The 25,345-nt window shown below is 43.5% G+C and overlaps 1 protein-coding gene across 1 annotated transcript in view; it reads left to right on the top strand.

Annotated features, from left to right (window-relative positions):
- LOC122395582 (protein trachealess) overlaps positions 1-25,345 on the top strand; it is a 136,154-nt gene that overhangs the window by 68,075 nt on the left and 42,734 nt on the right. The window lies entirely within an intron of this gene.

Here is a 25,345-nt window from a genome sequence, read left to right as displayed (position 1 = left end):
TCTGACGACTGCTCCACCAATTTCTGACGACGAGTCTCGCGAATCTTCGCTCGCAATTGCATTTTTCTCAGCAACCCTAGACGCTCGCAAGATCGTAATCAAAATAATTATTACCCGGAATAATATTGAATTTCTTCGGAACCTTAATTTAATATAAATAAATTTACTTCGTTCTTTTTGAACGTACTTAATTTTCGACACTTTTATGTCCACGATGAAGATTCTATCTTTATTGCTTTCAGAGCTAAAATACAAAGTATCGTTGACAAGAAAAACTTTTCTATACGTTGCTCGGTTCAACGATAACACTACGTGACTTCGAATATAATATTGTAATTACTTATTCGTTGAAGATATGTAAATTTTGAACAGGTTTCTTAAATATTCATACCATGTTGCCCCTCGCTTTAACGAAGGAGCAAGAAGTTCTATTAATAATTTGAAGTTTACATTTGTGGCTCTAGTATTATCGCTCGCCGACTTCGAGCATAAAGCGAGTAGTGGAAAGTAATTAATCACGAGGGGTGAGTGAATTTATAACGCGTTTGAACAGATCGCCAAGAACAGAGTCTTAAAATGTTTTATCGAAATACAATCAGAAAGTAAGTTCCACTGGGAAAATATGATATAAATACAGAGAATGCATAGAAGATAGATTCTGGTGTCATATATTTTGTCGGTATTTGGAATAAAATTGCATCGATGCGTCATCGATGGTGTCTTTCGCGTCGGTTTAATTTGCTAATTACAAGGATGGTCCGAGGTTGTTCTCCTTGGGATGAATATTCACGCGGACGATCATAGGCGCCCTAAAACTGTCGTTGCCGAGTTTACGCGCGATCCTTCTCCGAGAAATTCATTATAATACACGGCCGGCGACGTACAATTTTTCCCGGACGGTCGTTTCTTGTCGAGAGAAAAGATAGATGACCATTACGGCGGATAAAAACGAGAGATTTTCAGCCGGCCGTTTTAGGCCACGCACGATAATTATGCAAATCGGGACATGATGGGCTCCATACAATGTTAAAATCGACAATTTCGTAAATGCTGTCCCGCTCGCGGTGTTCCTTTTTCGCGGAAAGCCGACTCACCGGCATTACGGGGACGGTTATTTACGGTAATGTACGATATTATTCTAAATGAGACGCGCATAGAGCAAAAGTACAAGTTGATAACACGGTCACTAATGAAGGAATTCCGATTCCTCGCGATCCAAGAATCGGAGACGAGAGAGAGAAGAGTGCATAATGTTTTAAAAAGAGCTTCGGAGAAACGAAACCGACAGTCTTTAATATTCAAACGATTCTACCGTGCTCCAATTTCTGGATCGACTTTACACCGGGTTCGAAGCATTGTTATTGCATGTTTTCTGCAAATTCTTTCGTTTAAAACTCCTTTAGAATCATTAATCGAGAAGACATTGCAATTGATACTGGTTTTATTTTGTTAAAAGAATTTCTAGATATTCTAGAATCGAAGAAGATAGTAACCAATAGTCTTATTACTGTTTAGATTGAGATTTTAAGAACTTTTTATCAAACAATGGTAAATTTCTCGTGGTCTCGTGCATTTTTCAGTTGCGGTTCCTGTAATAATTGGGGCGCATCCCGCGGATTGTATCGCTATTATTGCGACATGCTCGAAACTCGAGAAGCATAATTAAACTAGGGTTGGGTCCCCGCTGTACACCGAAGGAGGATCGCTCCTCAATCCGACTCCTTGATCCAATTAACGCGACGGAATAATCCACCCCCCCGTTCGTTCCCGTTGGGCCAGGTACCGTCGTCGTCGTCGGTTCAGCCGAACTTCGTCTTAAACAATTTCATTTGCATAGCAAATAATCAAACAATTTACTTTGACATTTAAATTAGCGAAAGAAACGACGCTCTCTCTAATTTTCGGAGACGTCAACTAACCGTGCGTAATTCCTCCTTTGCATATCTCCTTCTTCTTGATCTTCCAACGAATGGTCAAATCGTCTCGGTTTCTATTCACCTAAGTAAATTTTTTAATACCTTAATATTCTACTAGGAAATGTGAATCTTAAACCCTTCCCTCTATTAACCCTATCTTTGTTAAATACGATTTAATCCCCAAAATTCAAATAACAGTCTTGGACCTGGAGGTTAATACAAAATGTATTAACAACAATACGTTTCGTATGCACCACCCCCGAATAATTTCCACGGGCACCGAATTACGAAAGTTTCGAGAGCAAACAGAAGTTTGCAACTTTTTTTCGAGCGTTTCCCTCGGAAATTGTAGTTGGATTTGGTCCGGGCAGAACTTCGATACAATTGAATGGTGATCCGCGGGAACGGAGCGGCCCATTCTTATGTATGAAATCCACGTGCAGGCTGGACGGAGGAGTTCAGGATGACGCGACGTAACCGCTATCATATATAGATATTATTGTTATTGCAGCGTGTAAGCATCGGGGTACGCCGGTGTAGGGTGGCGTTTCCTCGGTTTCGAGAGGGGGGTTTGCGTAGTTTTCGGGCGCAGGATCCACCGTGGCCCCGTAGACTTAGCTCGGGGGAGAAACGGAGTGTCATTATGCAAAGGAGATGGTCAGTTCGAGTAATCCGGGGCTCCCGGTGGCCAGAGGTCGTCGCATTCCAGACATCTTGCGGAATTGTTTCTGCAAGATTGTCCGCCGGAACCATCGGGGCCACGGACCGTTCTCCTCTCCAAAGTCTGATGGATGTTACGCTATATTGAATGAAATATCTCACGTGAACCGTACTTGATGTCTTCGTCGTCGTAATGGGGCTACAGCGCCGTTCCTCCTTCGTACTGCGGAATAGGACTCGCCCCGGTATCTCTTTTCGGTGAAATGTAGCGGGCTAGGTGGATTGATATCTTCGAAGGGAAACCGAAACGCTAGATGTACCATGAAAAGTCGAACGATGCTGTAAAACCTTATATTGTACCTTTTCGTTAAAAACAATTCTTGCAGTCGAAGGACTAAGTTTGCATCGCAGGATCATTTGAGTTTGTCGAACAAACAGGACAGAATTCATTTTCATTTGTTTCTTCGTGCAGAATCACCTTCGATTCAATTGTACGACATCCTATGGTATTTGTACATATTAGAAAAAGGTGAAAAAATTCCACCAGAAATAAAAGAATCGTTTGAATTTTATTCCACGGTGCAATAATACCAAACAAGAAGGGCCTATACTTTCGACAAATGAATTAATACCGCGATATAACTAGAGTTGATCGTGTTCATCTTCCAGTCTATATTTGATCGAGTCAATTTTTCATCGGACGACTCTAGAAACGCATCGACCCATTAAATCGACGTTGCACCCCGTCGATCGTGGGTGGAGGAGCGTCGTACACGCGAACGTCGTTAAAGATCCGACGTGCAGGAGAATTCGGTTGCGTTGCACGAGGTACCATGGAGCGGATTTTGGAGGCTTAGGAAAAGTGCGAGGAAAGAAACGCGGTTGAGGACTTAGCGTAAGTCGACGCTCGGTCGTAAAAGGTCCGGGCGACGATGATGAGCGTGGAATACCGTGCACGCACACCCACGCACCCGGGACACACACGGGCCGACGTACTTAGGATCCACGAACGAGATCGAAGCCACTCCGAAAACACATCGCAGTAGGTATCGCGTCGTATCTAAGGTATGGATGAATCATTTATCGGGTCCATAACCCGAGACGGCCGGGGCCAACCGGTCAGTTTTATGCCGGCGCAGTAGAATTTGATCAAACTTCGTTTTGCGGCCACTCTGGGAGCAATAAGAGAGCCAGCTCGCCCCTAAAACTACGGCCCCGAAGGTCTCGTACCTCCCGACGCTGACGAATCAGCCCTCCTACGCCGCCCTTTGAATCCCGTTTCTGCAACGACCACCCCCGGACGACCACAATCGCGTCATAATTACTCCGACCACCCTCCATTTGCAAGAAGCTTCTCTTACATGGTTGGGAACAGTACGAAAAGTGACCAAGTTTTGGGGTATTCTTGCAAACTTGGCTGGTTTCAGATCTTCGACACAGATCTTCGAATAGTGACTGAATCTACTTGTTAAAGTCGGTAAAAAGTATCGTGTGATAATAGTATTGCATCTGTTGCATCTTCAGATTAAAATTGCAATAGAAATAGTTAGATCCTCCAAAAATAATATTTTCATTACCCTCTCCAAGATCTCTTTCCTCGCAGAGTATCGTGTCAACAAAAGTGTTCCCTTCTCCTCTGCTCCGCAACGTCAGTAGTTTACTCGTTGTTTCAGCCGACGTTTATACAGGAACATCCGGTATAGACATAGAAGAAACAGATTTCGAAACTCGGAAAGTTCGTAAAAAGAAGAAGTCCCGTAAGAAATAAATTTTTACACGACTCTGAGACAACGTTTCTGACGCGACGCGACGTATCGTACGGTTCGACTTTGAAACTTCTACAGTTTACGAAACACTTTTCCCCGAGATTCTCCATTCCCGTTTTAAAATTCAGAACTGCCTGGCAGCGCGACTTTCAGTTTTTTTCTCGCCGTATTATTAAAAATTCAGTGGGTGTATTGTGGCTGAGGCGGGGGGTGGTCGTAAAACGAGACGACGATTCCTTAATTTGTTTACGCTGCAAGTACGTCGAAGGGGGTTGATTTCATCCCTCGACAAGCATCGTTTGGCCGCCCCCCCGAAACTAGGCATACGCGACGTAAAAACGCGATAAAGAAAAACTTCCACGCTCGTAACTCGAACTTATATATTCCTTCTTCTCGGCGCTGTTGTTCCGATCTTTTATTAGAAATGTTTTAAATATTGCATTTGTACTTTGGAAGCTCGATGGTCGATCGTAAATACGAATATTGAAACATTTTCTGATAATTATGGTTATAAATATCGCTGGACGTATACGTCGGAAAATTATTAACCGGCGCGTTGATAAATGCACGAAATTCCGTCGAACGAAATCGAAGCGCGAACGAGCGTGTTTCGAAAACAATTATCTCGTTCTCTCGCCTCTGGCGCGTGTAATTCATCAAACTATCGCGTTTCGCGGAAACTGCGCAAAAATCGCGGTGCCCCGGCAATTACCGGACGACGATATCGCGCGGACCGGAGCGGGGAAATGAGAAAAGAAAAAAAGAAAAAAACGCGAGCTGGCCGCGGCGTGCATCGCAATCATCCGCGCGATTGAATTATTGAGAGATTGGCCGGGCACGTGTAATTACCGATGCGAAAAGTGATTCTTGGCCGGGCGAACAAGTGCGTTCCCGAGATAAATGAAGTCAAAGCGCGAGGGAAAGAAAGGCGCGCGAGCTCCGTTGGGCCCTTTTTCTCCCCCCCTCTCTTGTACGAAGAAGCCGATGCTGTCCGGTCCGTACAAACTCATAAATCTCGGTGCAAATAATTGCCAGGCTTCGCTCCGAGAGAGTCAGATCAGTGGTGTTGATTTAGCGGTGTTCAGAGGTCATGTGTTCTCGCTAAGCTACGCCAATGTGTTTGCCCGATCGGGAACACGAAGCCATTACCCGCTGCGAATCCTTTCCGCAGGTGTGCCCCGTCGAATCCGCGTTCGCGACAAATTGACCACCGAGTGGACTAATGACCGGTGTCTCGTCAATTTCTCAAACGGTAAACTCTCGCGTCGTGCTCGTTCCACGCGAAAAACACGAACGAACGGAGCAGATTCCTTCCAGCAATCTTCTCCGATAATAAAACTAAACATTGGAGTGTCTAAAATTTTTCGAGAAATAAGACTAACATTTTGTACAACGAAAAGTCCATGATTTATTGGATTTATTGTATCGTAAACATTGGAGTTCGAAGCATCCCATAAGTAAATATCCGAAGGTGTAAGGTCAGGTGAGCCAAGAGGCCAAGCAACTAATCTCCCTCGACTAGTTTATCGTTGGGAATAGTGTACACTAAAGGCAACTTTTTAAACATCTAGCATAATGTGCTGGCCATCCATCTAATCGTAGACGTTTAGAGAGAATAATAGAGTTACATTTTACAACGAAATGATATTCTCGTTAAAGGCTCATTACGCAACTTGCGACGTTATTTGCTTGTTAATTTTATTCATTTCTTGAAGCTCAAAGTAGACAATTTCATCGCTAAGTAAATCTAAAATCCAAAAGACGAAACTCGTAATTTTTATAGAGAACAACTTTAAAGCTTCCATTTATTTAGGAAGAAGACAAGAAGGGTTGAGAACGTTATAAACAAATGCTCGGTGACCAAAAACGTGCATTTCGTTTGATTTTAATTATCAGTTCACCGTGAACCTTGAACTCCGCGGCCCAAGAACGATTACACGAAAGATTGCTAGGAGCTGTAGCTAAAAATGAATTATGAAAAGTCTCGTTGCTCGTTTAGAATGCGAGAAAGGTGAGGCGGGTGGGTGATTCTTTAAAATTTAGCGCCATTCCAGCGAGAGCGGGCATGCATCTTCTATGAAATACGATTTCTGAATTTTCGCTCGATGGTTTCCGAGAAGCGGTAGCCACAAAGACAACGGGCTCACCACTTTCTTACCCGAGCAAAGTTCCCCGGCCACTGATGGACACTTCTGCCGCGTTCTAAGAAACGCTATCGGCCTGGTAAGCGCGCTATCCTCGGTCAGGGACAAGAAGAGGCGCGAGTCCGTCCGTGAAAGTAGAGATGGGATCGAACCGAGTGGTCGTTCGTAAAATTTTTATTCGTTCAATCCCCCGCAGTTCTCCCCAAAAAACCGAAAATTATCTCGTCCGTGTAAATAAAATTATAACTGTGTCTGTAATTGCAAAATTTTTTAACGATCTTCAAATCTAGAAGGTATCTAAACCAAATTATATAGCTTACAATTTACCTGTTTTAATTATAGAGCTTTTCACCATTTTGAACCACAAATGTTCGAGAAATTTAATTAGTATTTTTGGAAATCTAGTGAGCTTCTGTTAATTTTTTGTTTACACTCTTCTAAATTTCTGGTTGTCCGATGAAGCGATATCTGCCTGATACCAATGGCCTTTCGATCGAAACTGACTATCATGCGTGTATAGAGAGTCGAGCATCGATATGTGGGAATCGATCTAGACAAATTCGCGTACGAATTCTTCTTGGTTCGAGTCGGGAGTCGTTCGTCGAACGCCGCGCCGACAAGTTCAATATTTGTAGTGCTCGAACGCGCTTCGCACACATGTCGCGAAAATGGGTGAGGGTATTATGTGTCCTTCTGGCGTCAGAGTACCTAAGAAACCGCTGTATGTACTTCGGTAATCGTAGGTAGAACACGGATCCTTGCTCGTTTCACCAGGAAATAAAGGGCTTGCTCTTTTCGAGACACTTTTTACTAGAAACTGACGATCTCTTCTCAATCCAAACTCTAAACTGTTGTCATTGTTCAACTAACAAGAGGTGTAAAAATTTGGAATACTATCCATAAGATTAATAACTTTGAAATGGAATTCAGCATCGAGAGTATCGTTATAAATTCTCAGTGGCTGTAGTTTCACATATTTGTTGTGTATTCAACATATTCGGAATATTAATTTCCCTGATTAAACTGTAATTTTCTAGGAAGGGACTGGGGTTTCGTTCAGGTTGGAAGATACAGTAGAAACATTGACAATAAGAATTTCGTTTCTATTTTCTTCCTTCCTTTCCTTTGTCACGCACATATTTTGCCCACTTCATTTGTCCCTGAGGGAGCATTTCAAGCTATGTTTACCTTCAGGCGACATTGCTGCCTCGAGGCTCGACGTAAAGTGAAATGCAGCCTCGTCTCGGTGAAGTGCAATGGAAAATTTAACGAACCAGGATGAGCTCATATCGGGGCACAATAATCTATCTTTCAACATTTTTCTCAGCTTTCGAAAACATCGACAAGCTTCTCTCCAACTCTTCGCGTCTTCTATTTTTCAATAATCACGGTATTTAATAACTCGCCAGCCTGTTTAAATATTATTTAAAATTGTGTCCGGTGTTCCTTAGGTTCTGAAAGTGTGAATTTTTATAAAGAACGCGAAAGTATAACGTTATTGCATATTCAACGCTTTTCACCCCCTGTCGCGTTACACCGCGCAACCCCCCGTTCGCGTAAACCGCCCCCAACTTTACGATCCCATATACCAACGAGTTTATTCTTTTATTACGAACATCGTGTTTCCGACTTCCCGTGCCCATGCATCACGCATTATATTACGTATGCCTGTCTTCTTCTGATTTGCGTACCCCGTGAAAATTCTCAATATGTCTTAACAGAGATGATCCCTCTTTCCTTCCGTGAGGGATGGGTTCTCCACTTTTAAAACCACCGCCTCAAACACCATAACTCTCGCGACCAATTGATTCTTAAACAACGTTTGGTAGACTACTTTCAAATTAATCTCTTAAATTATTTTCAATTGCAGGGATCAATTACAATCATTTTTGGTCAATAGGCATACCCCCGAAATTCTAGCCACTTTCGAGAAAAAAATTCCTTACCAAAGATATAATTTCGGGCCAGAAATGTTTTCTCGACATTTCATATATATGTTTAAAAAATCATAACTTCTGAACTGATCAGAGGATTCTAATCAACGCGTATTTTGGTGAGGAATATTTCGAAACTCTAAGAACGTTGAATGTCTCACTGCCTCTTGTGTTAGTTTCTGTAACCTGTTGGTAATGTTTCGAGTGACACGAAAATGGACCGAAAGAATACATTGGACGTAAGATCTGCTCATATAGCTCGTCTGTGACGAAGGCTTCGGGACGGACCGGTATTTCTTCGCTCCGCTAACGTAGATGTCAGCGACGATATTATCTACCATGCGTTAAAGTCTCGGGTTTCCTCTGCACCGCGTGTTGCCGGGTCATCGGGGCCGCGTTTCATCAGAACCCGGGCCCCTGTACTTTTACTTTCCTCTCTGCATACCGGCTGCAAAACGGCGTTACTAGTTTATCTGACAAATTTGCTTTTAATCTGCGCATCGCTTATTCTTCCGCCGGTTAAAATCGACCGCTACTTTGTTACATCGTACCAACCCGTTACCGCCATTCCAATTAACCTTTTCCGGCCCGGTCAGGATACATCTGCCTTCCTTTTCCTCCAGGTTTAACGTCGCGACGAAAACACGGTGCCATTATTCCGTATAATTAACTAGAAATTACACTGAAAATTGTATCTATTTTCTCTTACACTTTACTTAATATTGTTCATATTTTAATCCGATTACCAGGATTACTTCTACAAAGTAACAATCTCGCAACACCCGTGTAATTATAACGCTAAATCATTAAATCGTCATGCAATAACCGTGTAATTGCAATGCAGTTACTTTCTAGAATTAATCTCGACTCCATCAGACTTGCTCAAATCTAGTTTCGAAACTGTTCCAGCAAACGAAGAACGGTAGATTTAGGAAATTATAACTTCTGTTGAATTATGAAACAACAGGTACTGTTCCATGGTGGCTCAGGGTTACGCGGTCGAAGTTGGTCGGTGGGTCTAATAAAGACACGCTTGTTCGTACTAATGAAGAGTTTAATATCATCAATATGTATCACGTCAGTCCTCCCGTCACTATTCACGATTCGTCGTGGTCATTAACGCCGGTTTCGATTCGCGCGCCCGGTGACGTCATCGCGACCCATCGAATTACTCCGGAAGTCGTATCACGTTCCGGCGAGTTCATTCTTCACTCGTAGGTAGGTAGGTAGACTGGTTGAATGCTGTGACGCCCCTTTTACAAAGCTTGTCCTACTGCTCCGGCGTGTACCTGTAAAGCCGGGCAAGAAGAGCCGCTGCCATAACAGGGTCCCCTTGGTATCTCTGCTGCAGCTCCGATTCCGATGATCTTTCACCAATCTCGTCTCTCATCTTCATCTTTTTATATCATCTCCTCCGCACCGTTCGCTTCTTCCTAACCCGACCCATTCCTCGTTCCTCCTCCTTCGAATCGGGCTCTCCTCTTGCCCGCTGCTTTCCGTAATCTTCCGCGCTCGCTGCTACGCTGTCCATCAAATGTTTCGTTTGTTTTGCTTCCTGTTCTACCAGCCTGCGACAAAAGGTCTGGTTCAAACGAGCGCGTGCATCGGGAACAGCCTGCACGGGTGTCATCCGGGGCGAGAAACTATCTTCCGACGTCTATTAACCCTTGATTATTCGTCGTGTCGAAGGTTACGTTGATTATCACGTTCGATAGTTCGATGGTGTATATTGTATGGCGTTCTTAATAAGGCTAGAATTATTTTAAAATTTATCAGCGAAAGAATACATTCGTTTCGAGTGTTTAAAATGAGATTTTTCTTCCGATTATGATATCTGTTCCTACTGTTGTATCTATCAAATTCAGCATAAAGTGCTGGAAGATAATATTCATGAGTTCTGATTACTTTGAAAATGGAATTGACGAGTTACAATGTAAATGTGAAATAGAAATAGAAATTGCCTAAAAATTGTACGATTACAATTTTATCGAAGAAGTTAAATTTCATTCGAGTCGAATCGGTTGATTTTCGGGTCGCTATAAAGCCCCGTGCTTCGACGGCTGTTCCAACTCGTAAAACTCATCTGTGGTCATCGTTCGATGTGCAATATTAAGCCCTAAATCACACGCGAGCGGCCCCGCCCTTCGTATTACCGCTTACACGATTACGAAGCCGTGTTAATTATCCGCATTATACAACGCGCGCGATTTTCGATCTGCCGTTCGCAGTTTAAATTGCATCGATTCGTTAAAAACGGGCTCCACGCGATTAACATACTACCAGAGTGATAGAAACTACGTTAGGTAAATAATATTCACGAAAGAATGGAAATATGTATTTCTTTTTCCTGGAATTTTTTCACTCGTCGCAAAACACATTAAACGAAGATGTGAGAATAGTTTGAAGGATGGAAGCTTCACCGTGGAATTGTGAGATTGTCGTAAATAATAGATCCGTGCATAGTTAACAAATGAAATAAAGTATTGGAACAGATGTAAAATAGAATTAACGTTCACACGAGTGTTTAGGGTCTCGGTGAGGGCAAGCCTTCAGGTCCCGTCGGAGTTGCATTTAAAAGCGTCGGCGTTGCACGTGCACCGAGCATTGCATGTTATTATCAGGCCTATCGAGGTAATGATCAGTCGATCGTCTCACTTGTTTATGGCGGTGGTTTGCTCGCGATCTTGCCTCTGTAATTAATTTAACCAGCGCATTTCTGTCTATTTCTCTTCACCGGTTGAAACGAGCGCGCGCGCGCGCTGGCAAAGATGCAAACCGTTGATCAACTCCTCTTGACTTACGATGATGCACTGCCTCTTATGCGAATTTATCCGGCCTTTCGCTCCTTACCAAGAAAGAAACTATTAACGGGGACTATCAGCGTCCGACAGGTGAAGTATATGCGCGGCCAAGGCACGCCGTTTCGCGAAAAATCGCGAAAGCCAATTAGTGCAGCCGGGGCCCCGTTCCCTACGTTCAGCTGAATAGTTACGCCGAAAATAGATGTTCCTTTCGAGAGGCGGATGTAAATCAGCTGCAATTAAATTCTTAATTAAGAGCGCCCACTGTGCCGCGCTGATGAAGTTCGCAATTAGGCGGGGAGGATGCTTTCTTCGCTTCGTTTTTCCGACCTTTTTCCTTCGGGATTCCAGGGTAAATAGTTGCGTGGAGTAATAACGCCGGGGCAATCACGCGGAGCAAACTATCCGCGAGATGCATCGCGTCGTCGACCTGCGTTGCAAAACCTCCCAGGAACCTCTCCTTTCGGAATCTCGTTCGATATTGCCTTTAATATCTCTTGCAACCGTTACCGCGACGTAATAAGGGCGGATCCGAAGGGAGATTGTAATTCACTTCGCGTTACATTCTATAAACGTCTTCGAGGATAAACATGTCGGGTTGTTACAAACGAATTATCAATTTTAAGTCGTGCAGGAAGTAGTTCGAGAATACACTCTCGAAGTTTTGTGTGCAACCTGCTTTCGCGCCTTTCCTTAAACCGCTCGATTTTATGCCGGACGAAAAACGTTCTCCAGTTTTTTCCCCCGATAAATGGCGTTCATTAAGCGTAACGCAATTATATTTTGCGCCGTCCTTCATCGCGGCCGCGTTATTAATCGTCGCGATCCAAACGGGTTCACACGGATTCGAGGCAATAAATTAAGCGCTTCGTTTCGGTAAGAAATTTGTAGCAATAATAATTACGATCGCGTTGCTACACTTTGATATTCGAAAGCTGATAATTTCACACTTTGGAACGGTTTCTCACTTTGATGCATGCAGTACCCTAACATCGAATAAATAAGATTTATTAATTTTTATTTTATAGTTAAAACATGGTCCAACCACTAAAGTTTATAAACTTGATATGATACGAATTTTCAGTCTCGTGGCTTCTGTTTGGGTGATAGTCGGTATTAATTTGTACGTCAAAAGGCAAGCGAGATTTCACGTGGGGCGTTTTCTAACGCGAAAGAAAGGCGACGATTAGTCACGAGCTATTAACGAAGTATCCGGCTTGTGAACTAAATAGCCGCATTACAAGGCATTCTTATTTCACGAAGTTGCGGTGCTCGTTACCTAAATCCGAGCGTTAAAGCATTAAAGTCTCGAGACCGGCTTAAACAGCATATTAAAGTTCCCGGAACAAGAAACATTAGTGAAAACTTAGCATTTAACGAAGCGGCCTCCCTCGTGCATAGTTTCGTTTCTTGGCCCCCCTCGTCGGTGCTTTTGGGGGCGCGTGCGCTATGTGTATTATTCAAACAGTTCTTTCCGGAAATTGTTGGAACTTCCGTCACGCGAATTTTACGACCGACATCATTGTTTAAGAGCTCCGTTCGAATTGTTGCCTCGTAACTTCGATACATCTTCGTTATTCAAATTTTGCTTTAAATTATCAAACTCGTGGGTTTGGTGTTCCTAAAACAAGGTTGTTCATAGACAGGTGTTTTATAAAAATATGTAGAAATCAGTGTTAGAGTAAAATTCACAATTTCTCTTCCCTACAACATCGTTCGTCAACCATCAATCAATCAAACCAGATTCCCTCGTGGTAGAACACGAAATAATGAGTGAATATTTTTTCTTATAACATCCTGGAGGTATTAATCGAAGAAAGATATTTAACGCGCACAAAGAGCGCGGTTGCACGCGGCGCGTTAATATTTAAATGATAATGAAGGAGCTGATATTCAATTTATCATAAACAGCTCGCTGATCCATCAGGGTTAAATTAGATCTGAACGCGGTTCGCGCTCGCTAACGACGAAGTTTACTGGTTAAACGCGTGGGGGGTTGGAAGGGGGAGGGAATTTTCGCGGGAAAAGCGCAGCGAGGAACACGAGGACGTAATTTCGAAGGTATCGTTGGGATCAAGGGGATGATGCAGTTTCCAAGGGTCGCTCTCCATCTAATCTAGTAATGCGACACGCCTGGGGACACGAAAACGTGTCCAGGCATCCTGGCACGGGGGTGGTTTCATCGTGGAATCACTCCAATGGGAATCATCGCGTCGCATCTTTCCACCTTCTTGCTTAGTCATACTTATAACTTTCTTGCCTTATTGTTCTGCACCTTCGTCCCAGAGGAGGCCGGCACACACCACTCATACGAGTTTCACTTACCGCCCTTCGTCCTCACCGTAACTTGGACCATAGTAACTTGAGCACCGCGAACACGGCCGGACACGAATTGCTTCCGGGGTGTCGTTGCCGGGGATAATAGAATCTCTCGCGACTTGGAAAATTATTCCCCTTACTCCGGTGTCGGTTCTGATTTTTACGCGGCCGTAATTGGACGGTGATGTAAAACTTTTTTATTCGAGGGGTAGTTTTAAATTTAATTAAGCGATAAGTAACTTCTTGATTGCGACTCGTGAACCGAAGCATCTGGTCACTCAACTATTTTTTAAGAAGAATTTATTGGTATTTATTTTTGGATTATTTTTTATTTCTCAGTTGTTCATAGATGTTTCGTTTTGATCCTTAGGTAAGTCCTCCGTTTGCTTCGCGCTGCCTCGCGGATTTGGTAAGTCGTGCCACATTTTTTTTCCGTTATTATATTTTTGCGGTCGAACCGGTTCCCCGCTGTGCCAAGAAAAAAAGGGAATATATTACAACGTCTAAACAATTTGAAACGCAACTCCCCGTCTTCGTTGTGTTTTAGAAATAAAAATTTGCAATTCCAACAATTCCAACAATCGCAGAAAAAAAAGAGAACTTAGAAGAATGCAAAAACCGGTTATGATAAACGTATTAACGAGAAGGAGGGCATTTTGTTGAATTATTAGAGTTTCGAGCAATTGTTTGGGTAAAAGAAGGGGAACCAAAATGGCGGGGAGAGGAGTGTGGTGGGAGGGAGCAGGTGGATCGATCGCGGCGTCGAAGACGGAACGGATTAGGTCCGCGCGGTATCAGTGACAAGATGTGTCTTCATATTACTTAAATCGCGATGTCTTCCTACACGCGGGCAACGGGCGGCGGCAAAGGAACGAATGGACACACCGACGAACATACAAGTAGACAGATTCAGTGAGCGAGAGCGATGCCATGCCGAGGCGAACCCGAGCCGCCCCTGTAATCACAATTGAAGGCTATTTTCTCACCGCTCTGATGATGCACTCTGATGATGCCTACCTCGCATATAACCTCATAGGATCATCTCCATGGCGAGGCATAGGAGAAGGCGAGTTTAGTCCTCGCCGCGCGGCCCCGTGTGGTGGTTGCGAGCAGAAAATAAGTATAGAAGATGATGGACGCTCCGAGTAATTCCCTCTAATAATTGAAATGTACCCGCCGGACCGCTTGGCCGGGCCAGTTTGCGGTGCATGCGTATGGGTTGATACATAATTGCGCGCACTATCAAGTCCAAAACCAATTTCGATTTCGTCCCCCGCGCAAAAAGAGGAGACCGATGCGGATGTGCGTTCGCCGCCTACCGCCTCCTCTTAGACGGCCAGAACGGATCCAGACGGTCCTGTGACGTTTCGTACGCGTTAACTCGTTTGTACTTTCTATACCGGGTGTTTCGTAAATCGAGGAATCTTTGTGGAAAACGATGCAAAAGAAAAGAATTGCTAGCTTTGGACTATTAGAAAAATTGTATTCGTCTCCTGAGTAACGAACAGCTTTAGCTATTATCAAAAAATATTTGGAAAATCTCCCCTTGAAAATAATACGATAGAATAATTTCTTTCTATCCCCATATTATATAATTGACGAGAAAGTCAAAGAAGGTGTCCAATTTTGTTTAGTGGCCCCTTGCAGTGAAAATAAAAATAATTTAATTTGTGTGTAAGCGAATGAACAAAAACTTGCACATCGACTGTAGCTCCTAGGAATCAAAGCGAAGTAATAACAATCGTAATTTAAGGAGATATTGCTTTCACAAGGGCTTCTTAATTTACGCGATACAATTTAGATAGAAATTAAAAAAGGAAGGTAGTAAATAGTATTATAACAAAAAGACGAATCTGTTTGGTAGAGAGGGTAATTGTTTAAAGCTGGAGAACCCTTGCATCGGCAAAATGGCGCCCTTCGTTCCCGTCTGCGGAGTCAGACTCGAGTTCCTCGAGTTCGGGAATGTAGTTTATCGTCTTCCAGTCAATAAACGACGGTTGTATAATAACGAGACCGATGTTCTCGTTGTTCGGGGATGTTCGAATATCGAGACGGTAGGTTAGACGGGGTAACGTCGGACAACGGTGATAGGAAAGACGATAGTGTAAGAGTCCGAACCGATAGGGGTGATGTAGTAGGGCGGTGTGGGTGGGTAGCCCCGCCAATATGCCGTCGTCCATACATCACGCGGGGGCGACCCGACAAACTGGGGAAACCTGACCAGAAATATGATGTCATTTATATGGTAATACATCGGAATCCCGTCATTTAGATACTTGGATGATTAATGCCTCCGACAGGACAGCGCCAGCTGGTTCCTCCACGCTCGGCCTTGTCTTTTCTCGACTCTTGTTTTCGCTCAAATCTGGACCTTAGACCAACTATAGCGGACGAAGTTCCTCTATAGTAGAGTACGAAGTTCAAATGGCCTCGTGTCTCTAAAAACTATGAAAGTCTCATAAGATTCAGATGTTCCTTCTAATCCTAATCCTCCTCTTGCAGAATGATTTCCAACGTTGGTTAACGCTAGAACTAGCCAAAGTCGTCAACAGGATTTTTTTTTTTAAATTTACCGTACTTCTTTTATAAGAAAATGAGTAGTTGATGTTTGAATTTCTTTGCTACGAATAAATACACCATAACTGTCGATAGTTGTAGCGTTAAGGAACGTGATAGAGAGTGGTTAAGAACCACTGGGGTGGACGATAAATAATTCCCGGTTACATGTGTCCCGTCCGACTTGCCTCTCCGTTCTCCGTGAGATCAAAAGGTAATGGCGAATTAGATTTCGACTTGTCCCGTCCGCGAGGAGGACTGACACCACTGAAAGCTTAATTGACAGGAATGACGGAGACCCCCGGTGATCGATCACCGATGGAAGAGCACGGTTTGTCTCCGGTCTCAGAAGCCTCCCCGTCGTCTCGTTGTTCGCCGCCCCCGCGGGCGTCAACTCTTAACCGCCGCTAACCTCCCTCTCTATTGGTCACCCCTGAGTTACTCGATTCGTACCTTTCTCGTTTCCCGTCGGGGGACGAGCATTATGGATACTGCCGGGGCTCATTGGTATTCCGCGAAAGCCACGGTCTCGCAGCACTTTGCGAAAAAAATTTCAAGTTAATAAGAAAAGCCGCCCGGAAGCTCGGGTATGGCTTTCGTCATACTTGGACCTCGCCAGCCCTTTTCGCGCCGTTTTTCTTCGCCCTTTAACCGCGATCGATCGCTGGGATTTATCATTGTCTTGCGTTTGATAGTTTATTCTTCGTTGGAAATCTTATGGACGAAATATAATATTTTGTTACTGAATTTCTCTGGGAATTGACCGTGACAAGTTTAAGAAATAATACTTTTGAAATGGAACTCCTGCTCCGACGTTCGAAAACAAAATTAGCTTCACGTTTAAAGTGTAAAACAAAATGGAATTGAGTCAACGATGAGATATAACGATGCAACAGTGCATATAAAAATTGAGAAGAAAATAAAATAGTTGCGTACATGAATACACAGTCAGTGGAATGGTAATTCGAGTTGGAATCCCTTATATGGAGAACATTAACAGTTTTAAATTCATTGGATTGCATCAGCGTAGTCAAACAGTGACATAACTAATAATTGCAAAGACGCTGAGTTTCCGATAAGTGGATAGAAAGTCTCGAGATGGAGAAAGGTTCCTCTCGACCTAATGCTTCAAACATCCTTACTTTATGTTCATAATAAAACCAATCTTGCACAACTATATCGACCCAGAATAAACATTGTAACGTCATGGAACATCGAGATGAAATAACGAACAACAAATTATCTTCCCCCGTCTCTGTTATTGGCAACCCAATTGATGTCTTCTTTCGGGTTGCGCGGCCATATTGGAAATCGCAGTAGCGTAGTGGGTGGACGTAAATTCGCAAATGTGGACGCAGAGAAATTCTGTGTGTTGGCTGGTGGAAGAAAGACGAGACTGCGGAACGGTTCTGCGACATTTTAATGTTATTGCACGGCATCGGAAGGCTCACGGGCGCTGAGAAACGACAGTGGCGAAGTTAGCGGGTAATTGTGCGGTTAGGACCCCTCTCGCGGCGTAATGAAGGAGTCGTCAACGAGGCCTATCTGCACTCAATTAGCGTGATTACATGTTCCCTCCTTTCATCGTCCTGAATATCCCGTCGCGACACCGGCGACCGGGGTGGTTGGGGTGTAATTGCGCGACACTTCCGAGATTGAGCTTTATAAAAGTTCCGGGAGGCCGCGACGCGGAGATCCTTCTCTTAAACTGGCTCGTTCCGTTCGTGGGCCCCGCGGTAAATGGCCGAAAATGGGATCTCGTGGAGGGAAAAAGGCAAATGCGCGTAAACGGAGAGAGAAATGGCAGATGCACTTAACCCCTTGGACGACCGCGTGATTCTTTTACGCGCGGTATGCACCGAGGATCCGCAACCGTAGTCGAACGGATGAAAAAACCGCCCGCCAACGAGAAAAGGTTCTTGGGTGACCAATTAGCCTCGAAAGAACCTCTAATAACTGAAACAAATGTCATTTGTTAGAAAAGTGGCGTAGTTATGTTACGATCGAATCACTGGCTAAGTTCGTAAAAAAAGAAATTTGAAAATGGCGCGAAATATTGATCTTATTGTGGATGACCTATTTGTTAGTTATGATAGTGGAATTTCTCGTTGATCCAAAGCGAATCTTTTAGATTTTCTATGGAATTATTTATAGGAACTTGTTCGTATGTATTGTAGGAGGGATTGAAAGTTAAGTTGCGTTAATATTTTGATTATTTTTGTCGATGTTAACAGTTAAAATGCGACGATGTGTCTATAGACAGTTCGACGCCTTTGCACTGCAGAAGTATCTGCCATCGCACGGCAGAAATCGCTACTAATGAATTTCGTTAGGCTCCTCTCCGTCGGTATTATAGGTCCCTTGAGAAATCCAACCGGTCCGAGGCAACGTGAGTAGGGAGTTAAATAGTTAATTACGACTCTGCAGGCAATACAATTTGAAAAAGAATAATCATAAACAATAGTACTATACAAAATTAAAACAATAATAATAATAACGAAAGATGAATTATACTTCATATAACTTTGGTCGAATTTAGAAAAAAATGGTACCTACGATGAAGAAAAATTTATTTCCCACGAATAGAGTTAAAAAATATATAATGCGCTTCTTTCTCTCTTTGGTGTACGTAGAATCGTGCGCGTCGATGGATATCGAAGCGCAGAAGTCCCGGAACGTTCTGGGCGTTTAATTTTCTCGAAAGATGAAAGACAAAAAAAAAAAATTGATCGAATCCCAAACCATAAACGGTGCGTGCGAAGCCAGTAACCGAAGCGATAAATCGATGATTCGATGTCCAACGTAGCCGAGTGACGAAGTTACCTCCGGAATGCGCGAGAAAAAGTAGCAAACCATGATGAATCGCTATCAAAGTGTCACGCTGCCTGGGCACGACGCTGCGCACCGTCGCGGTGCTCGTTTTGCAAGCTGTCGACGTGCTACGTTTACAGTCGAGTTTGCCGAATCGACGTTCGACGCGGTGATTTGTTCTTAAGACCGTGAAAATTCGTTCGCACGATTAGCTTTTCCATAAAAAAAAGGGAACAAAAAAAAAGAAGAAAGGTGCCCGTCGACAGGATCGATTTAACACCTTTAACGTTGGAAAAGTAAATATTCTATCGTTCGAGATGTTCGATTTTTCCTATCATATTTCTAGTTTTATTGATTCGAATAAGGGAGGTCCTGCTGCAATTTGTACGAAATAACTCGTTCGTGGTTATCTCGGTGCATTAATTCGGTGACACACGTTTCTGATATTAACCGCGTGGTACAGGGGTGGCGACGTATTTATGAGTATTTCTTACCTTGCACCCCACGCTTCATTAAGATCTTCGTAAATCCTGTTAGGATCTGACAGACGCGTAATATCAGCTATATTTGCTCGGGGTGGTCCGGCATATGATTCCGGAATTAGCGGAACAATGTAATAAATGATTGCGGAGAATTTCGGGGCGACATTGCGCGGGACACTATATCACAATAGATTAAGTAACCTTTATTAGCAGCTCGATGCTCTCATAAATATCGTGTAACACCATCCAACCAATCTTTCGGGTATACAAAAATACAATTTTCCAAAATAACTTGCGTTCGATAACTTATCATTCATTAATTCGTTTTTATTATTACACATTTATCGTTCCCCTTAAAAAAATTTGAAGATCATCCACGAGCGGGGGAAAACGTTTCTCACCCCTTGGACATCCCCCTTTAAGTCTCTCGAATCCCGACTTCTGCATCAATTACCCCGAATTGGACACGAAAATGACGATTCCTATATTCGCGAGGAGGTCTTGCTTCTGGCATTTCGCGTCGCGGGTCTAACGACTTAGACACACGCCGCAAACTCAACGATTTCCGGGGTGAAACGGGGTCGCGCGAACCCTTAAACGACTGACAAGTCCTCCCTCGGGGGGGCCTCCCCCTCCGCGTAGTCTCTTTAAAATCGTAAGATTTTCAAAACAGATGCACCCCGGCCGCCGTGAAATAGCTTTTTAAACTGCTCGACCGATGTAACGGTGGAGGGGCGGCCACCCCAAACTACCCCCGCGCGGCTCTGATCCTGGCAGTAACAGTCTTAAACGGCCGTTTCATATTTTCCAGCCGATATCTTCTCGCGGGGAACCGCGCTGCTCGCGAATATTTATGAACAGATTCGAACACGGATCGTATGATCGTATTTAAGGCAGGTGAAAAAGAAATTTCGCGATTTAGATAATGAATCGTCGATTTGTAAAATTAGATCTTAGAAAAATCCTTTTCTCGGTGAAAAAGTAGGGGTGGTTTATTGGCCCCCGAGGAATTAGTTCGTCGAGGGAACTTTGTTATTTCCAGTGTTTCCCGCCCCCCTTAAAATTCATCGACTCGTTAGACTTTCTGTTCTTCGAAACTTTCTATCCCGCTTCATCCGTTGGTCCGCCATAAATCCACTTTCGATTATGTTATCTAATGGGAGTATTATGCAACGTGATTGCTGGCTTTAAAGCGTCGCTTCTGAGCGGCTCTGGGGTCGACTCCGGAGTCTTGTAAGAATCATGTATCCATTATGGGGTAATTAGGCGTGCAAGGAAGACCCGAGGGCGAAAGAAGGAAGCGCATCGAAGACAGAAACGTTTCGAGCATAAATGCTTGGGGATGCGTGATCAACGCTCGTCCAAAGAAAACTCAACGCCGAGCATCGTTAAAAAATTTTTATTCATAAGAGAATCGATCGAAATTAATTTTATTAAATGTCAAGCTTAAAATAGTGTAACATTCGTTGCTGATAATAGTCCAAGCAAATTGAAAATCTTTATATTTAACTCCCAAGTGTGTGAAAAATAATTTATTTCTTGGTAATAATCATTTATAGATAACTGACACCGTTATTAAAAATTAAGAAAACTTACAATTAAAATCCCAAACAACGTAGTAGATTTCTCACCTAAATTTGTATAAAATTACAGTCTTCCAAGTCCACGTCTTGGACTGGTTAAATTTGCATTCGAGAAGGCAAGGGTTGAACCAAACAGAACTTTGCTGAGTTATTCGCAAACGAGGGACGATCGCGATAAACCAAACAGTCGCTATTATGCTCAATAAAATTCACCCCCCCCAGATTGAAATTCGTGAATTGTCGTTCTCTCTGTTTATCTGTAATAAGCGGGCGTATCGAGAAACGATAAAAATTTAGCCGTTGAATCCGTCTGGCGCGGATTTTCCCTTCGTGTCCTTGTTGCTGCACTTGTAAGTCAGTCGCGAATTCGATGTTAGCCGGAGAATTCTTATCTTAATGTAGCAAATAACTGGAGGGACCGACGGAGAGCGGTGGTAGATAACAGTACCTACCGATCTAATCTCACAGTTGATTTAACCCGCTTCATAATTCTTCAAGCTAATCTCAATCCACGTATAAGCATTACTTCTCTCCCTTATATGTTCCAACGAACATCTACATATAGATTTAATTAAGTGTACCGGGGGATACCCCGATTTCGGAGCTCGTTGCTTTTTCAATTAACTTCCGCCCGAATTCTGCTGGATTTGCTCGAGCTTTTTCGAGAAATTTGAAAATTGAAATTTATTCCTGTTCTATTTTCTTTGATTTTAGGAAATGCTTAAAATTTTCGATATTTTGGGACATGAATTAAACGCTTGATACGTTCGAAATTTATTCTCCGATACTCGTGGGTAATTTGTTCCCCAAGATTACTCGATTTACTATCTCGAATTTTATCTTAACTCGCTCGTATTTTCTTGAAATATCCTCCCCAATATTTCAGACTCAATTATTAATTCTTTATCATATTGCGTGCGTTTAAAATTCACCAAATTTTAGAATATATCTTTTTACTTACGATGTTACGATATTACGATGCATATGCTGTCATAGGATTTCTCAATCTTTCGAATATTCTACAATTGTATCGAATCGTTTACAGCCATCTCGCATGCGTTGCCAAAGTATTTCATAAACAACGGTGTTTAAGTAGCCTTAGACATAAAAATCCAGTGGATTCGAGTCTGGAAAACGAGCTCGATCCATCCATCTTTCGCAGAATCGTTCGTTCAAGAACTGTCCAACTGCTCGGTTGAAACGGTGACACGGTGCATCTAATGAAACGTCTTCCAATAATTCATGCAGCTGGTTACTCAATAAATTTACGTGAGATTGGCCCGTGAATCTTCCAGTCAAGGAAAACGAGGAGTTATCGAGTGTTGCATGTGTCACCACGAATGTGGAAGTTTCCATGGCCTTAAATAAATTGTAAATTTAGCGTCTCGAGCCCCTCCTTTCGTATTTCAAGTTTGATCGTATGGACGTATTCACCGACCTTCGATTTTAACGGTGACTTGTACAAATAGTTTGCCAGATTGCATTAGCTGAGTTTATAATTAACCCCTTAGTTGCTCAGGCGTCTCACGTCACATAATTACTGGCGATGTGTATTCCATACACTGTTCGAACATGTAATTTGCATCGACACATGGGAATATTTGTAAATAAAATCACACGTCCCAGACAAAATACTTTCAAATAATACATTTCTCATTTTAAAGGAAGATTATAGGTAATTTCATTTCAACTTTGGAGAAGAATCAAATTCGAGGGATTTAACAGTTTCTTCTCAATTTCTAAAATCACCCCTTAAAATAGGGTAGAGGATAGATCGTCTCGAGTAACTGGGAATTAAAAAACACCAGAAAGCAGAAATGTTTGCAATTTGTGGGGGTACCAAACGTTACGAAACGTCGAGTAGAAACGAAAAATATTATAGTTTTTGTGTGTAATCTAATTTTAACTTTGGGGAAGAATCAAATTCGAGAGATTTAACAGTTTCTTCTCAATTTCTAAAATCACCCCTTAAAATAGGGTAGAGGATAGATCGTCTCGAGTAACTGGGGATTAAAAAACACCAGAAAGCAGAAATGTAGCTCGAAACGTCGAGTAGAAACGAAAAATGATATCGATTTAGGGGAGTTAGAAATCGGTCGAATGGAAATTTAACAGCCAATGGTTGTTTCCACACCTTGTCTCCCTCGTGTCGACGGTATCAGCCCTAGGTATAAATAACTGAAAATTAGTAGTACGTAAATGTACGACACGTACGCCGGGCTTCGATTGACCGGAAAGGGGGAGCGATAGCAGACGGACAGGCGAAGACGAAGAAGGGATCCACGGGACGAAGAGGGACGCGGGCGACGGGTCAGGGAGAAAGACAACGAATCGATCGTAACAATCGCACACACGGCCAATCGAATCGGTGAATGAGACTTGCCCAATAAAGTGTGCACGGTGTTCCAGGCGTAACGAGGAGAATGCATACCAGGATTGTGCAACGTGTTACGCAGTCTGCGATTTGTCATGGTTATTAATGACGGGGGGGTGGGTGGGTGGGGATGGGGTTGAGGGGGGAGAAGATAGCGTATGCATTATTTAGTATACGATCACCCCTTTATTTGGCAACGAACGAGCGAACCGGTCGAGTGGTCTTAGTGGCAGATTACATTTACGCGTCTTCGAGGACCTCGATCCTTCGATCTTCGTCGAATCAACCCTCTAAGTGGAGGTTTTTAATTAGAAGAAAGTGGCCAGTTTTGTTCGATGGCTCGAGACCCCCCACAGATCATTCCTGGCCCAAACGTAACGATCTTGAGGGATGGAACTGGAATCGAATATTCGAGGCTATCCTGGTGCACGGTCTGTTCGATCGATCTCGTAGAATTACGATTGGACGGGCGGTTGGTTCGCAGTTATTCGAAAAAGGGAAGATGCTGCCGGGGTAGTCCATTCCACGGGAGAAAGGGCTGGCCAGCAGGGCGTCCGAGCGTAAAGGTATTCGAAAAGCAACTGGAACGCTCGGGTGGAAACGTCGCTCGAAAAATCCCCCAAGGGGTGCTCCGACTGCGACACGGAAGGACCCTTCCGGCTTCTCGAGGATCGCCTGGCTGCGACACCTCATTTCCTTATCTTTAACAGCCAGTTACTTTCCCGTGCTTCGTTTCTCTATACTCTTTTTATCTACGTGCCTCTCTTCCGGGAAACTCCGCGAGGATAGCCTAATTGCCACGGCACCCAGATTGAAATTCGTTCGCTAAGATTCCGTCTCCGGCACTAGAAATTTTCACCGAGATACTTTCATCGATTAACTGAAATTTCTCTTGCATCTTGGAAAATATTAATTACTCAGAAATATCGTGAATTCGCTCGAAATCAAGTAGAGATGGGGTTAAGTATTATATGTGGTAGACTGTCTATCTCATTAGCCCCTTCCTGTACTATAACGAGTCTGATTCGCGATCAAGATTTTGGCCCCGAACATAAATATCACGAGCCAGACACGCGGACAGCAAATCACGATCGTGTTCGAGTTTTAATCGCTATCGGTACGCCACAAGAGTCGGTCACGTTTCTTGTAACCTCTGTTACAAAGCAGTATAGCATCAGTCTGGTCTGTTTAACGCGCATCGACGCCTATCGTTTGTACCAAAGAAATTAAAACGAGTTATTTTGAGAAACGAGATGTTGGGTAAAGGTTGATCCGTGGGTCCGTGGACCAGCAGCAGTCGCATTTAAATTTCGAACGACACCCAGCGTGACATACGTATCTCGCGCGAGCAATATGTACGCGAAGGAACAGTATATTTATCATGTAAGCAAGCAATTTAGGAGCGATCATTTTTCACGGGGTGCGTCGACTTTGGATCCCGGGGTTAGACGTGCCGGGAGGGGTGGAGGCGGTGTTATTGGCCGGCGGCCGAAGACCAAAACGGACATCACCCTCCAGAAGACCTTTCGACCTGACTGATGGTTCTTGCTTTCTGCTCCGCCACCGCGACACGACGATGCTGCTTCGCTCTCTATATGCTGATGAACCGTCGATACGATCGCCGCCTTTGCCGCCCCGATGCGCTTAGGTAAACGCGATTAAACGGTACAGTGTCCTGGGTCAACCTTCCCCGATGGACCTTCCGGTCAGCGACATCATTAACGGGAGAAACCAGTGAAAATAAATGGAATTTTCAAGCATTTCTAGGTCGTAACTTTGAAACTTTTTCTTTGTTAAGCTTTCCTACACATCCAGTGACGTATCCTCTTCGTGTAGGAAGAGACGTGGGTGTAGAAATAGAACGGAACCAGAAGAATACCGTTAAAAGCTTGCTGTTGACGCGTTACACCTTGCGACTTGGGTCCAGCCTCGATAATCTATTCAACACTGTTTTCCCCCCCTCTATCTCTCATCTCTGGGGCCCGGAGACAGTCTCGTG

This window comes from Colletes gigas, unplaced genomic scaffold (assembly GCF_013123115.1).
Source record: "Colletes gigas isolate AHSC1104 unplaced genomic scaffold, ASM1312311v1 Colletes_gigas_Sc00006, whole genome shotgun sequence".
In the NCBI taxonomy this organism is placed as follows: domain Eukaryota; kingdom Metazoa; phylum Arthropoda; class Insecta; order Hymenoptera; family Colletidae; genus Colletes; species Colletes gigas.
The sequence above is the reverse complement of the archived record's forward strand: the minus strand, read 5'-3'. Positions and strand labels throughout refer to the sequence as shown.